The 13,249-nt window shown below is 42.5% G+C and overlaps 1 long non-coding RNA gene across 1 annotated transcript; it reads right to left on the minus strand.

The window, feature by feature from the left end:
• Positions 1–1,351: 1,351 nt before the first annotated feature.
• Positions 1,352–9,429, minus strand: LOC136374118 (uncharacterized). The gene is made up of 4 exons (XR_010745831.1): positions 9,337–9,429; positions 4,460–4,696; positions 2,106–3,609; positions 1,352–1,572 (listed from the first exon to the last, which is right to left on the minus strand). It is a non-coding gene; the product is annotated as an uncharacterized lncRNA (long non-coding RNA).
• Between the last annotated feature and the right edge of the window lie 3,820 nt (positions 9,430–13,249).

Raw genomic sequence — 13,249 nt, forward strand, 5'->3', positions numbered from 1 at the left:
TTCACACAGTCAACAAATACAATAGTCCCTCTTCATTATAACTGTATAAAATACTAAATTGGAGGCTTAAGAGGGGCCTAAATGTTCTCCAAAATAGTCAGTTTCTGTCAAGAAAATAACATCTTTTCAGATAAAAGTAATAGATTAACAGTACTTTGAGTAGCAACCATTTGTCATTCATGATCCTAAAAAGGCACTCAACATCGGAACATATGAACAGAAAGACTGATAAAACCTGGCTTTGAAGCCTGTAGGAAATCACCAGTATTGAAAAATGGGGAAAACCTATCTACCACGAACAATTACAATTATTCTTTTTTATTACTATTTATTAGAGCAGAAGTTACAAACATGGGTAAGATCTTATGCAATGAAGGCAACATTTTTACATTAACTTCATCTACTAACATGTAATAAATAAAGCATAAAATGAAAGCTGCAATAATCAGTGCGTTGAACTTCCAACTCTGAACTTCCCTCTTGCTGAGGGACTTTGTCCAAAAGCAATTGTGGCTGTCTTTTAGATACAGCCAGATGAATAAATACGGATGTAACTCAAGCTCCTAGACTGCATTTCACATTTTTATCTACATGCAGCACAACTCTAGCAACATTTCGCAATTCCTCTGGAAAGCATTTGTAAGAAACTCATACTAAACAGCTACCTCACTGTATGTGCCTTCAAAATCTTGTGAATTGTCAACCTGCATTTACATGGGGACTGTCAGCAGGCTGGCATGCGCTGCTCTTTCATTATCTAACACGCAGAGCTTTGCTTAAGACAATCATTCAGATTCCTGGAAGCACTACACTGAGCATCAGTTCAGTGAAATCCTTCCTCCCATAGGCTAGCAAGTTTCAGAAACACTTCTAGCATTATGAATAGAAAATAAGGATTCTTTTAGTGTGGATTTTACAGAAGATGGCACTTTTTTCACATTTGAAAATCTATTATTTCTCAAAATTGAGTATAAATTCACCTCACCTTCCAGGTCCGTCCTTGTAACACTCTGATAGAGGAGGCACTTCATATGCTTGCTTTAGGATTAACAATTATGTTTTTTCACAATGACTCATTATTAGTAAATACTGTAATTTACATGATTCTCTGCATTCAATCAAAGTGTAATGCTCCAAGATGTCTGTGTCCTTTCAAGTTCTTTAACCACTATTCCATGAAAGTTTGTTCTAGCTCTGGGGAAAGTTGCAAAGTTTTGGTCCTGTTATCCAAAAGGCAAATACAGATTCTGCTTTTGTGACTCACTACACAAGTTTAGGTATTCTAACCAAAGGAATTACCTAAGGGAAAAAAAAAAAAAGAGAAAAAAAAAAACAAACACCCAACAACAAGGTAGTTCATATACCTTTTAATAATCAAAGGGCTTTCTTCTCCCACTTCTTTATAAAAACTTCAGAGCTATAATACAGAAGCTGTTCAGCATCCTCTTCTGGGCTCTCCTCCACAAAAAGTATCTGAGAAGGGGTTTGTCTGAATTATCTCAAGAGGAAATAGAGGGCATCCTCTGACATCTGCATCCATCTCTCTTCTCAACATTAATTTCCTCTCATCTCCTGTAGGTAAGAAAAACGTTTCTTGAAATGATTTTGTCAGGTGGACAGGGAGCAAAAGGGAGGTGGCTGTAAGGGTATCCACCAACCAACTGGAAGCACAGTAAATTGTAAAAAATGCTGTAAGAACAGCCAGTAGCAATCCTGTATGAACATCAGATGTATTGTAGCTATGTAAAAAATTTACTCACCTGAGACAGTACATCCCACATGCCTGTGCCACACATTGAATTGTCTATTAATATTTTAGTTGTCTAAAGCATGTTGTTAACAGAATAACCACCCATCTGCTAACAGCCAGGGAAGATACTGTGCTACTCAATTAAGTAGACAAATATTACTCCTGAGCAGCAGCTGTAGCTCTGTTTCAGAGCTAAACTGATCAAACCCTTAACTGCAGAGAAGTTGCACTGGGTTTTTTTAATGCCATGCTTATACGTTTTAAAACCATTCATCAATATAAGAACTGTAGCAACCTAATCTGCTACAGACATCTCAAATTCAGTCCCCTTAGTTGTGGGGTCCCACTCTCTCACCTCTCCTCTGAAGAGTCTCCTGAAGGGGTGAGCCATCATGAGGGGAAACATCTGGTCCTGCCATAGAGGTGTGATGTGTCTTGAATTTCACTTTTTTGTGCAACATTTTCTTACATTTTCTCTGTATCTTTCTGAGTGATTCCAGCTGCATGCAACTGTCCATCTCTGAAAAGCCACATTCATCAGATAAAAGATTAGAAGAATGCTTTTTTTGCTTTTTCTTCATTTTATGAGCATTTTTCTCCTTTTCCCTGGATTGTATCTCACTTTTCTTTCCTTCATATCTTAATTTACTACTAGACCTCTTGTATGACTTTTTAAGTTTAGGTTCACATTGCCTTGCCAAACCCTCACAGGCAGAATTAGAACAGGAGTTGCATTGGCTGATTTCCTTCTCTTGACCTTTCAGAGCTACATTTTTAGGATAAACTAGTAATTTTCTTTCCCCAGCTCTTGCAGACAAGCACCCTTTATTGCAACTGCTGTAAATTTCTTCATACCTTCTTTCTGCTCTCTTCACTGAGCCGCCACATGCCTCTCTAAAGTACTCAGAATCACTGAGCTCTTCCAATAAATCCTTTAATCTGCAAGCAGATCTACATGTCCCATATGGTACAGTGCCTTCATGCCTACCATCTTCTTTTTTGAATTCCTTATTATGAGTAACAGTAGTGAACTCCAAAGAATGATTCAGTCCAGCATGTGCTAAGTTATCAACAGTTAGTGAGTCGTTCCTCTGCACTTGCAGCGTTTTTGCAAGCTTGCCCCCATGGACCTTGCTTTCTAACACTTTTTCTGTTGACTCAAGTTCCCCGAGAGTGACCACCAGCCTAAAATTACTATCACTACTACAATTTCTCTTGTGGAGCTTTTGTACAGGACTCACTTCTCTGAAGTGCTGACCACGTTTGTTACTCAAGCTGATGTCAAACCCACTACCATCATCAGACACCACTCGCTTCCATCGGGACTTGTTTGCAGTGGTTTTTGGCTCTAAGCAAACACGTGCATAGTGTGGTGTCTGGTAGTAGTTCAGTAAATAATGGATGAATTCATCAGTCTCATAAACCTTCTGCTTTTTGCAATCATCTTCCTCAGACACTGTCTGCATGTGAACTAGATCCAGTGGTGTGCGGTGCCTCCCACGGAGAGGTTTGATGACCCTGCCGTCCGGGGTAACCGTGATCAGCAGGGGCCCACAGCCCTCGGAGTCGCACAGATCCCTGCCGGGCAGTCCGTCAGAGCTCGGGGCTGGAGAGGGATCATTTAAAATTGTCCTGACTAGGTGACAAGTAGGTGCTTGGAAGTTACTCACATCTCCTTCCTCACAACATAAACTACTACCTTTTTGGGTTAACGGGCACTTAAACTCCTTACATTTCAGCTCTTTGTGCGTACGACAAAGGGAGTTAATCAGCTCCTGCTGTATGTCTTTAAATGCTGTTTTAGAAAATGAATCATCCTTCTTTATATCCAGTGAAGGATCCACTTTTTGATTTGCCAACTGTGAAACCAAGAAAACAGAAATTTATTTAACACACCACGTTCGCAATTAAGAAGGCAAATGTCAGATGTAATGGGGCCCTAAAATTCATGCAGAATGGCAAAGGTAGCCTCTAACTTCTAACTTCAGCTCATAGTAAATTACAGTCCTTTAAAAATTTTGTACATTAAGGATGGGGGAAAATACACACTTGTTAAAAGCTACAAGCAAATTTTTCTCTACAAATAGAGGAGACAAAGGCATATTAGAAATTAAAACCCCTGTTTTCATTCGAAACCTTTTTTGCCCAAAGCACAAGGCTAAACCTGCAAACATGAATCTGTGTGCAAAGCATTCAAATTTTTATCACTTCTCTGCTGACTTTCTCAAGACATTATCAGAGTCAAACTGAAATAAGCCTTGTAATGAGTGCTGGCCAAGAAAAAGAAGAGGCAATTAGAAATGCAGCTGGTATAATCTGTGCCAGTTTAAGTCAGTCACTTACAGATCTGAGACGAAAACAAGCAGAGAGAGCATCACTTACATCCCCACTCTAAAATTCCTTGCTTGCAACACTGGATCAAGTCTAATAAGAGCTAATACTGCCTTTCCAGCCCTATTTTTTACTCAGTAAAGACAAAGTCTCGAACAAGTACCAAAGGCAAAGTTTCTGGGTGAAAATGCACTATGTTTGCTCTCAGGGCAAGACTGAGAGCAGATTGTCACAAGACATGGGCCTCAGGCCTTCTCAGTGTTAAGTCAGCCCCAAAGCAGTCCTCTGAACAGCATCCAGATATCAAATGTCTAGTGAATTATTCAAGGTCTAATAAATATCCTTAAAAATTCAAAATATGTTTTAAAGCAGTCTTACTTTCACACGATTTAACAGCACTGTAAGCAGTCTGACAGACTCCACTCTTCTCTGAGCTAGCAGGGATTTCCTTTCTTCCCATTCAGGCATATTCTCTGGCCACTGCTGTTCTTCAGCTGGTGCCTTCTGCTGCTTTGGGGGATGTTCCTCATCTCCATCTATCTGCCTCTCTTCTCTCCTCTTGCGCTTAGCTTTCCTTTTTCTCTCTTGAACTTCTTTTCATCACCACGTCTTTTTCTAGGTAATTATCAATATGGGACAATTTAGATGACACTCGTTTTACATTTTGAGTCCTGGGGAACTGGATGCAAGTTTTTGAAGTGCTAATAATAAGCAAACACTCGTCAAGAATCACATGTGACTAACAAGGAATCTCATTTGCTCAAATAACATTTTGAAAAAACCGTAAATTACACACACCCAACTGATCCCCACAGTCAGAAAGTTCTCTTCTCAAACAGTTTGTATCCTTGGGAGTTTTTATAAGCACTGCCAATATAACAGCATCACATGATTGTTTGTCCCCAAGGACACAACTACAGACTAATAATTTGGATCTAATTCTTAAATTAACAAATCTCTTCTACAGATTAGCATGAGGGTCCCATTTAAGAAGTATTACAAGAGAAATTCAGGGGTTATCACTGAGCAAGGCTTACCCAGAGCCAAGGCCTTTTCTGCTCCTCACACACCCCACCAGTGAGGTGGCTGGGGATGAACAAGGAAATGGGAGGAGACACAGTCAGGACAGCTAATCCCAACTGACCCAAAGAATATCCCAGACCATATGGCCTCATGCTCAGCAATAAAGCAAGAGCAGAAGGAGGAAGGGGAGCAGCACTTGGGAGTGATGGTGTTTGTCTCCCCAAACCACTTCTATGTGGGGTGGAGCCTTGCTCTAGTGGGGATGTGGGGAACGAATTCCTTGTTCTGCTTTCCTTGTGCATTTGGCCTTTGCTTTACCTATGAAACTGTCTTGATCTCAACCCTGGTGTTTTTCTCACTTTTGCCTTTGTGATTCTTCTCCTATTCTCCCACTGGGGAGAGCGGAGGGAGTGAGCAGCTGTTGTAGGATTTAATTATCAGCTGGGCTAAAACCACAGCAGGCTATCACCACTTTTTGGAAACTTTGCCCTGTAGGAAGTAGCTCTACCAAATAATCAACGTGATATATCACAAAAACCTCCAGAAAATTCAAGGAACAGTGTTCACACAAATTAGTGTTTTAAGAAGTATCTGAATGAGGAAGAATTAGCAACAGAAGCATAGCAATGCTTTTAGAGACCTAGCACTAGATTGACTGTGATCTGCATTCTGAGTATCCATTTTTTTCAAGAAAGTGCATAACATGATTGATTACTAGTGACAGTTTAGGATGCCATCCAAACACATTATCTTAAGAAATAAAACTTCAATATACTACTATTACTTATGTTCAAATTTAAGAACACTGCACTAAAGATATCAACAATAAAAAATAACATGCAAATATGGGTAAAGACAAAAAAGTATTCATTTCATAGCTTTGGACTTTCCAGTCAATGGGGAGGCACTGAGAAATGTACATCACATTACTTTTATTTCAGGGCATAAGGACACTGATTAAAGATGTTGCAGCATAAAGCAATACAAAAAGCCCACGTGCAAAACCTTAAGGAATCAATCCTCAGAACAGTTTGAGAGTAACAGCTCTCTGATTTCACTGTAGGCTGCAGAATCATAGAATAATCCAATCTGAAATGGACCTTGGCATATCTCCAGTCCAACCTTTTTCATAATCCAGACCCCTGCATCTGATGCCTTACATGCAGAATTATCATTATGGTTTTCTTTCTAATATATAAATTAACAACTGCAGAGTACTGTTCCAATTTCTCCAACTTCTGTTTCCTCAAAGCCAGGATTTTTACACAGTCACTCTTCCTGTATTTGACTTGGTATGAGGAAGTGTAGCAAATTTCAATAAAATGGGACATTCTCTCAATATACCCTCACCTTTCAAACCTCTCTCTTTTCTTCTCCCTTTTTTGAATTTGCTCCTGTTCTTGCAGCTTTAGTCTCTCCAAGCTTCTCTGTCTTATGGCTCCATCACTAAAAAATCTGGTTGTGTCAAAAGCCACCTGTCACAGAAGAAGCAGAACCAGACTTAGCAGCCCAGTTTGCTGTGTACTTATACAAACACAGACAACCCGCTGAGCAAATGAGAGACCCCAAGTGACTACCAAAATACCACTACACTCACGAGAATGCCTCTCTCTACCCTGACACACCAGAATTTTTGAAGATCATACTGGGTTGTCAATTGAGCTCAAACTCCTCTCTCCCAAACCTCTCCTCCTGCTGTGACATCAGGGGCTCACAATCTCACATCACACCTTTGACCAAGCGTGTTGCTGGTAGGCTTTTCCGGGGACTCAAAGTTCAGCATGTTCAACATAGCATTCCTAGTTGCAGGAGACATGCAGCTGCATCTGCAAAAACTAGAGTTCGCTCACTCTTAGAGCAACATCTTTTGGATCCAATGCTTGTTTGCCTGCTTAAAAATTGATGGATTCTGTTGATATGTGGTGCACTTCATCAGCTTCAAATGCCCAGACTGAGCACATGAAAACAAAACACTCAAGCAAGCTGCATCGAGGTCAACCTATACTGAAAAAAATAAGTATTAGGAAGTATTATTTCCAACACAGAGGGATATTTCAGGGTCAGTTTTAAAATTACCAGCTGGGAGAAAAAAATGAAACAGCTTATTACTCCCTAATAAGTGCTTATGGAGGCAAACCAATAGGCTGCTGAAATGAGGCTTACAGTTTGCACATTTTCTTTCATAATGCAACACTACGGATAACACTTCAGTGGATTCATCTCTCATTACACTTAAACAAAAGGTACAGAGAAGAGAATAGGTACCATTTTCTAGCCAAGAATCACTTGCAGCTGCTACAACTACTTTATATTTAACAATAAGAAACTAAGTATCTTTCAGAGTCTCATCAGTTCCTGAGATCACTCCCAGTTTCAGTGCCAACTACACTGAAAATATTGACAACCTTTCACTTACCCGGAGAAACTTTCCAAGAAATCAAAACAGTATAATGCTGGTTTTGATTAAAAGAGTTAAGTTCAGACACCGAAACTCCATATACCAGTATACCTACATCTAGTATAAACAGGATAATCACACAGGGCTTTTTTGCCCCTCACATCCTTAATTGTCCAAAAAGTTTACAGAGAAGCCTCCACTGGTTATCAACGACTTTTTAGCCCAAATTCAAGGAAAAAGAAACAGAAGTTCGGAACTTCTGTGCCAGTTTCTTCCACAAAGTGTCAGCACCAAATTACAAGTAAAGCTAAGTGTATTTTAATGCTGTCCATATGCTATATTTTTCTTTATTTTATAGGCACCATTTTAACATAAATACAGACTAAATCAAATGGAGAAAAAAGATACATATACAAAGACAACTGCAAGAGGGCCACACAGAGGCCTCTGCTGAAGAAACATGAAAAAAGTTTGTAAGATGGTTTTCATAGGTTATAAACTATACCATTATTACTTGAAAAACGCCTCTTTGCTTTCAACATGGGAATGTACAAGGGAAGAAAAGCACAGAAACTATTTGATAAATGAGGGTGACTACATTTTATTGAGAATGACGAAGAAAAAATCCCACATACATACTGGAGAAAAAGCTAGTGCAATTAACATGAAATAACCAGGAATCTCTGGAAGCAGCAGCTACAGCACAGACTGCAGCACTGAATCGCTTCTCTTGGGGAACTGCTGCCAAATGCACTCAGGATTAACTGTAACTTTGTCAGGCAAGGCTGAATCTCTCAGGATTAATTGCTGCACATAGCTGCGTATGTATACAGACACACCTTCAGTGTCCCATCTAAGCAAAGTAGATACACAAAGTACTTTCTAAAAAACTGAAGCAGTGAGCAATCTCTAGAGTCCTTTCTGCCCACTGTGCACCAAGATAAAGAGCTTCCTAAAGCTTTCCACCAAGTTAGTGCCAAACTTCTGCCACCCCAGTAATATTTGTGGTGCAGCAGATTAAAACAACCAGGACACTGTTGTTACAACCTGTAGATATATGAATGTCAGGCTTGCAGACCAGCTGGTGTACACAATATCTTGTTCTGTTTTGCAAGTACATCTTGTATTAAACCAACTGATATATTATCCTGCCCATGCAAATCTTCTTTCACATATATCTTTACAGCATCACAGCTGCAACCATCTTCCTACTACCACAATAAATCACCTAAAAGCCCTAAAGTCTCTTCAAAGAGCTGAGTAAGCTATATGATTTGCTAGTGCACACCATTAGCCTTGCTCTTCCCCACTTGTGTTCACAGCCAGGAGCTCTTCAAGCATCAGAAATTTATTTCTCACTATGTAACTGTGTACAAAGCACAGAATTATGTACTGTTTACTGATCCACTGGATTGCTGCTCAGCAGCATGGACTTTTGGAATCAATCCTGACATATCACTAAGCCACTACCTTAACTTTAACCTTTGCAACTGACAAATCACAAGGAATTTGAGGTTCAACCCCTTTATCAAATTATTATTTCCTTTTGGCAATTGTGCCATAGTAAAAATATCTGGAACACATCTGCCCTTGCACTAGCATTTACTACAATAACTGCAGGCTGAATTGTCCTTATCTTACAACACCCTAAATTGTGTCATCTGAGTTCATACTTTAAAACAAAAATTTTAGGGAAAAATTAACAACCTGGCAATATCCAACCTGAAACACTCACACAGTCCATATGAGCAAGATGCAAGTAGTGGGAATAATTGTTCCAAAGGCACCCTTCACTTCATTTGCTCCCTGTACTGCTAGCTCAAACAGTTCTTACCATCCCCAGTTTCCCAGCTGGTCACTCATGCCAGGGCCTGGGCCATCACAACAGTTTCAGGGACCATACCATCAACCAAGTCAGGAAAGACGGTCATCTTGAAGAGGGGGAAAAAAATCATATTTTGCAATTTTATTTTTACTTTTCAGACATTTTGTTTCCCTGCTCTCATAGACAGTGTAGCCCCTGGGCAGTCCCACCAGCAGAGGTGAAGGCAAGCTTGAACCAGAGGAAATATTTTAATTCTACAGAGACGGGTATGCAGGAGCACTACAGGCTAATGCAGTGTGGCAACTGTATGTATTGATCCACATCAGCAGAGTTTATCATGCAGGGGAAAAAAAGCTGGGGTTGTTTAGCCTGGAGAAAAAGAGGCTCAGAGGGACCTTATGGCTCTCTACAATCTCCTAAAAGGAGGCTGGATCCAGGTGGGGGTCGGCCACCTCTCTCAAGTAATGTGAGAGGAAATGGCCTCAAATTACATCAGAGGAGGCTTAGATTGGATATGAGGAAAAATTTCTCCACTGAAATAGTGATAAGGAATTGGAAGAGGCTGGAAACGCCATCCCTGTAAGTCTTCAAGTGGTTTGTGGATATGGTGCTTGGAGACATCGTTTAGCGGTAATCACAGTAAATGTTACTAGTTAGACTCGGGGATCTCACAGGGCTTTTCCAACCCGAGCGATTCTACGGCAAGCACTTACCAGAAAGTCACTTGCAGAAGTTTAAAGAAGAGCTTTAAACTGATTTTTAACAAATGAGATTATCAGCCTGCTCTATACAAAAGTAACTGAAAAGGAGTGATGATCAGAAATGGGGCTGCTCTCACGAACATTACAATAAAAGAGCGTTTAAAAGGGAACACTCCCAGCACCGCTGTGCCCCACGCTGTCTGAGGTGAGGATAAAACAAATGAAGGAGCCACTGAAGGCCGCGGTCCCCGAGCTCCGGCAGCGCCGCGGGCAGAGCCGGCCGAGGACAGCCCGGCGGGCAAGGCCCAGCCCTCGGAGGCTTCAGCGGGAGCCGCGACCCCGTTCCCCCACCCCGGCTGCGAGCCCCGGGCAGGTGCGGACCCGGCCCGGGCAACCCCCGGGCCCGCCTGGCCCTCCTCACGGGCCGGGCTGCCGGGGCCCAGCCCGCCGCCGCCCCGGGGCCGGAGCAGAGGGAGCGCTGACGGCCCCGTCCCGGCAGGCCCGCGGGCTCTGGGCAGACCCAGCGGAGCCGCCGGGAGCCGCCCCAGCCGCCGCGGCAACTTTCGCTGGCGGAGCGAGAACTCACGGCCCGGCACGGCCCGCCTCGCCCCACCCCGGCCCGCAGCGCCCTCCGCCGGCAGCGCCCCGCTCCCCGGGGCCGGTCGCTCTTACCTCCGGCCGCCGCGGCTCCGCCGGCCCTGCGGCCACCACCCCGGGGCGGAGCGCGGCGGCGGCCATAGACCCGCCCCGGGGCGCGGCTCCGCCGCCTCGCCTCCTGCGGAACGCGGCGCTGTGCCCGCCCCGCTGTGCGGGCTGCGGGCCTTCGCGGGCCTTCTTCAGGAGCGACTCATGAGGCGAGGCCCAGGGGGTGCCGGTGGCTGCTCCTCCTGCCCGGCCCTTCGCCTGTGACCTGCACTGCCGGCCTTGGCTGCAGCCGCCTGCTGCCGGCATCTTCGGCCTGTGGGCATCGTGTGTGGGCATTGTATTAAAAATAAGCCAAAAATTACTCCTCGGCAGATGCCTCGCTCAGGCGGAGCAAAGGCTTGATTGTGATGCAATACTGTGTTTTCCTTTCTCCTGTAGCAATGGTAGTTCATCCACCACTTCTCACGTGTGATAAGTGTGTGAGGTTTTATGCCAGCCTTTCCCTGGTTTAGTACTGCCTTGTAGGTGTTTTCTCGGGGGGAAAACGCTGTCTGTGTCTGTATGGTACGGCTGTCGTCTCCCAGTGGTGCAGTGTTCGCTCATTGCTGCTGATGGTACTGTCCTCACTTCCTTGGTTGTTTAGCATCCCAGAGGGGATTCAAGGCAGGGTAGCCAGTTTTTCAAATGCTCCCTCAGGTTTCAGTTTGGGTTTTTTGTCTCTTGTGCTATTCTAAATGCAGTTGTACAACCTTATGTATATGTGTGTGTGTGTATACATTTATACATATGTATACACACACACCCCTTTTATGTCCTTCCATCTTGTTAAAAACAGACGCTTTACCTCTTCTCCTGGACCTATATAGTTATGGCTAGGATAGGTGATGATCGTGGGATACACACAGGGCTAGGGGCTGCAGGCAGAAGGGGTGTACCAACCATTTCTACTCTGCAATTGTCTAATTGTTATGTATGCTATTATAGCCTGAGACCAAGGGTTACACATAGATTTACTGTGGGAGTGTATTTCTTTTAGAATTTTGTGCGCCAAGAAGTATGTCTGTGCTTTCTCACTATACAAGCTGATAAGACGAAGATTCTATGCTTACCTATGAATGGCCTTCTGGTGTCTGGTTGCCTTCTCTACAGTTATTGTTGCTTGTGTTAGAAAAATTTCCTAGGAATCATTATGTGCTGACATTTGTTTGAGGGTTTTCATCTTAGAAGATAAAATTGTGCTTCGCTGATACAAATTTCCAATATAGTCTCTCTAAGTTATGTGATTTTTTTCCTTCTACATAGTTTTCCAAACCCAAACAGGAAAACTGGCATTTGAGATCAGTTTGCAGCAGCAAGGTCATTATATTCCCCTACTGCTTTTCCAAACCTGCAACAAGTTGAGAAACTTTAATGTTTTAGCCCTTGAATAAAAGGTTTAATGTAGCCATACAAAGATATTTCTTTCAAGATCTGAGAGTGTGCCCCCTGGATGCAGAAAACCAGCTCATTGCCTGTGATTAAGCAAATTATGTGTCAATACAATCTATTTTATATTCTATATTTCAGGGAGCAAGCCACTGTAAACTGTTGTCTTTTTCCATTGTGTAATACCCTGCCTGCTGGGATTGAGCATGGAGCTGGAGCAGTATATGGAGGGCTCCTCTGGGAAAGGAGTCAGGGAATGCACTGAGTGAGATCACAACCAAACGAGTTCGCTTTAAAACCTGGCAACCAGGGCAGATAGACAAACTTTTCTGGAAGCTTCAGGATTAGGCTGGGGAGGAAGATGGTTGGAAGAAACTCTGAACACAAAGCTTGTTTAGACATGTAAAAGGAATATTCTTGGTTATGTTTCTGCTTGTGGCTTGGTAATGTCATTCCAGGAAATACATCTGGATGTCACATACCACTGAAGTAATTTAAAAGCTAAGACAACTTTCCTGATTGAGAATATAGGTACAGGTCCTCTGCCTCTAGGTTGTACAGTCTGTAGGAAAACCCAAACATCAGAGTTGTATTTAATTTTGAAATAGAAAACTAAGACCTGTTCCAAGAGACAGTAAGAAAACTCACATACTTTTGTTTCATAAAAAACAATGACACGACCTTGCTTACTGCAGTTTGCTGTCATTGCAGGTTTCAATCAGGAAACTGTCTGAAATAACCTTTCCTTAGATACTAATGTGATCAGTTACTGAGCGAGAGGCAGCTCACCTACACGATCGCTTTCTAGCAAGGAACAAGTGAACAATGGGTTGAATGCTGCCATCCTCTAGCTGGCTGTACAGAAAACTTGTTAAGCTTATATGTGTTTAAGGTAATATTAGAAAGTACCTGGTGATGTTTGCTTTTTTCAGTGTGTCTAAATTCCTCGTCCAGACTTTCTAATCATTCTGTATGGTGATAGGTTTAAGCTGCAAGAAGGTTACTTCAGAAACACTTTGTATGTGAGTGGATGATTTTGCTGAGAGGGAGGAAGGAAGGAAGGAAACTACTTCAAAGACCATCTAGTTCCAACCCTCCTGCCATGGGCACAGACACTTTCCACTAGATCAAGTTCCTCGAAGCTCTATCCA

The sequence above is a fragment of the Sylvia atricapilla genome, chromosome Z (genome assembly GCF_009819655.1).
Source record: "Sylvia atricapilla isolate bSylAtr1 chromosome Z, bSylAtr1.pri, whole genome shotgun sequence".
NCBI lineage: Eukaryota > Metazoa > Chordata > Aves > Passeriformes > Sylviidae > Sylvia > Sylvia atricapilla.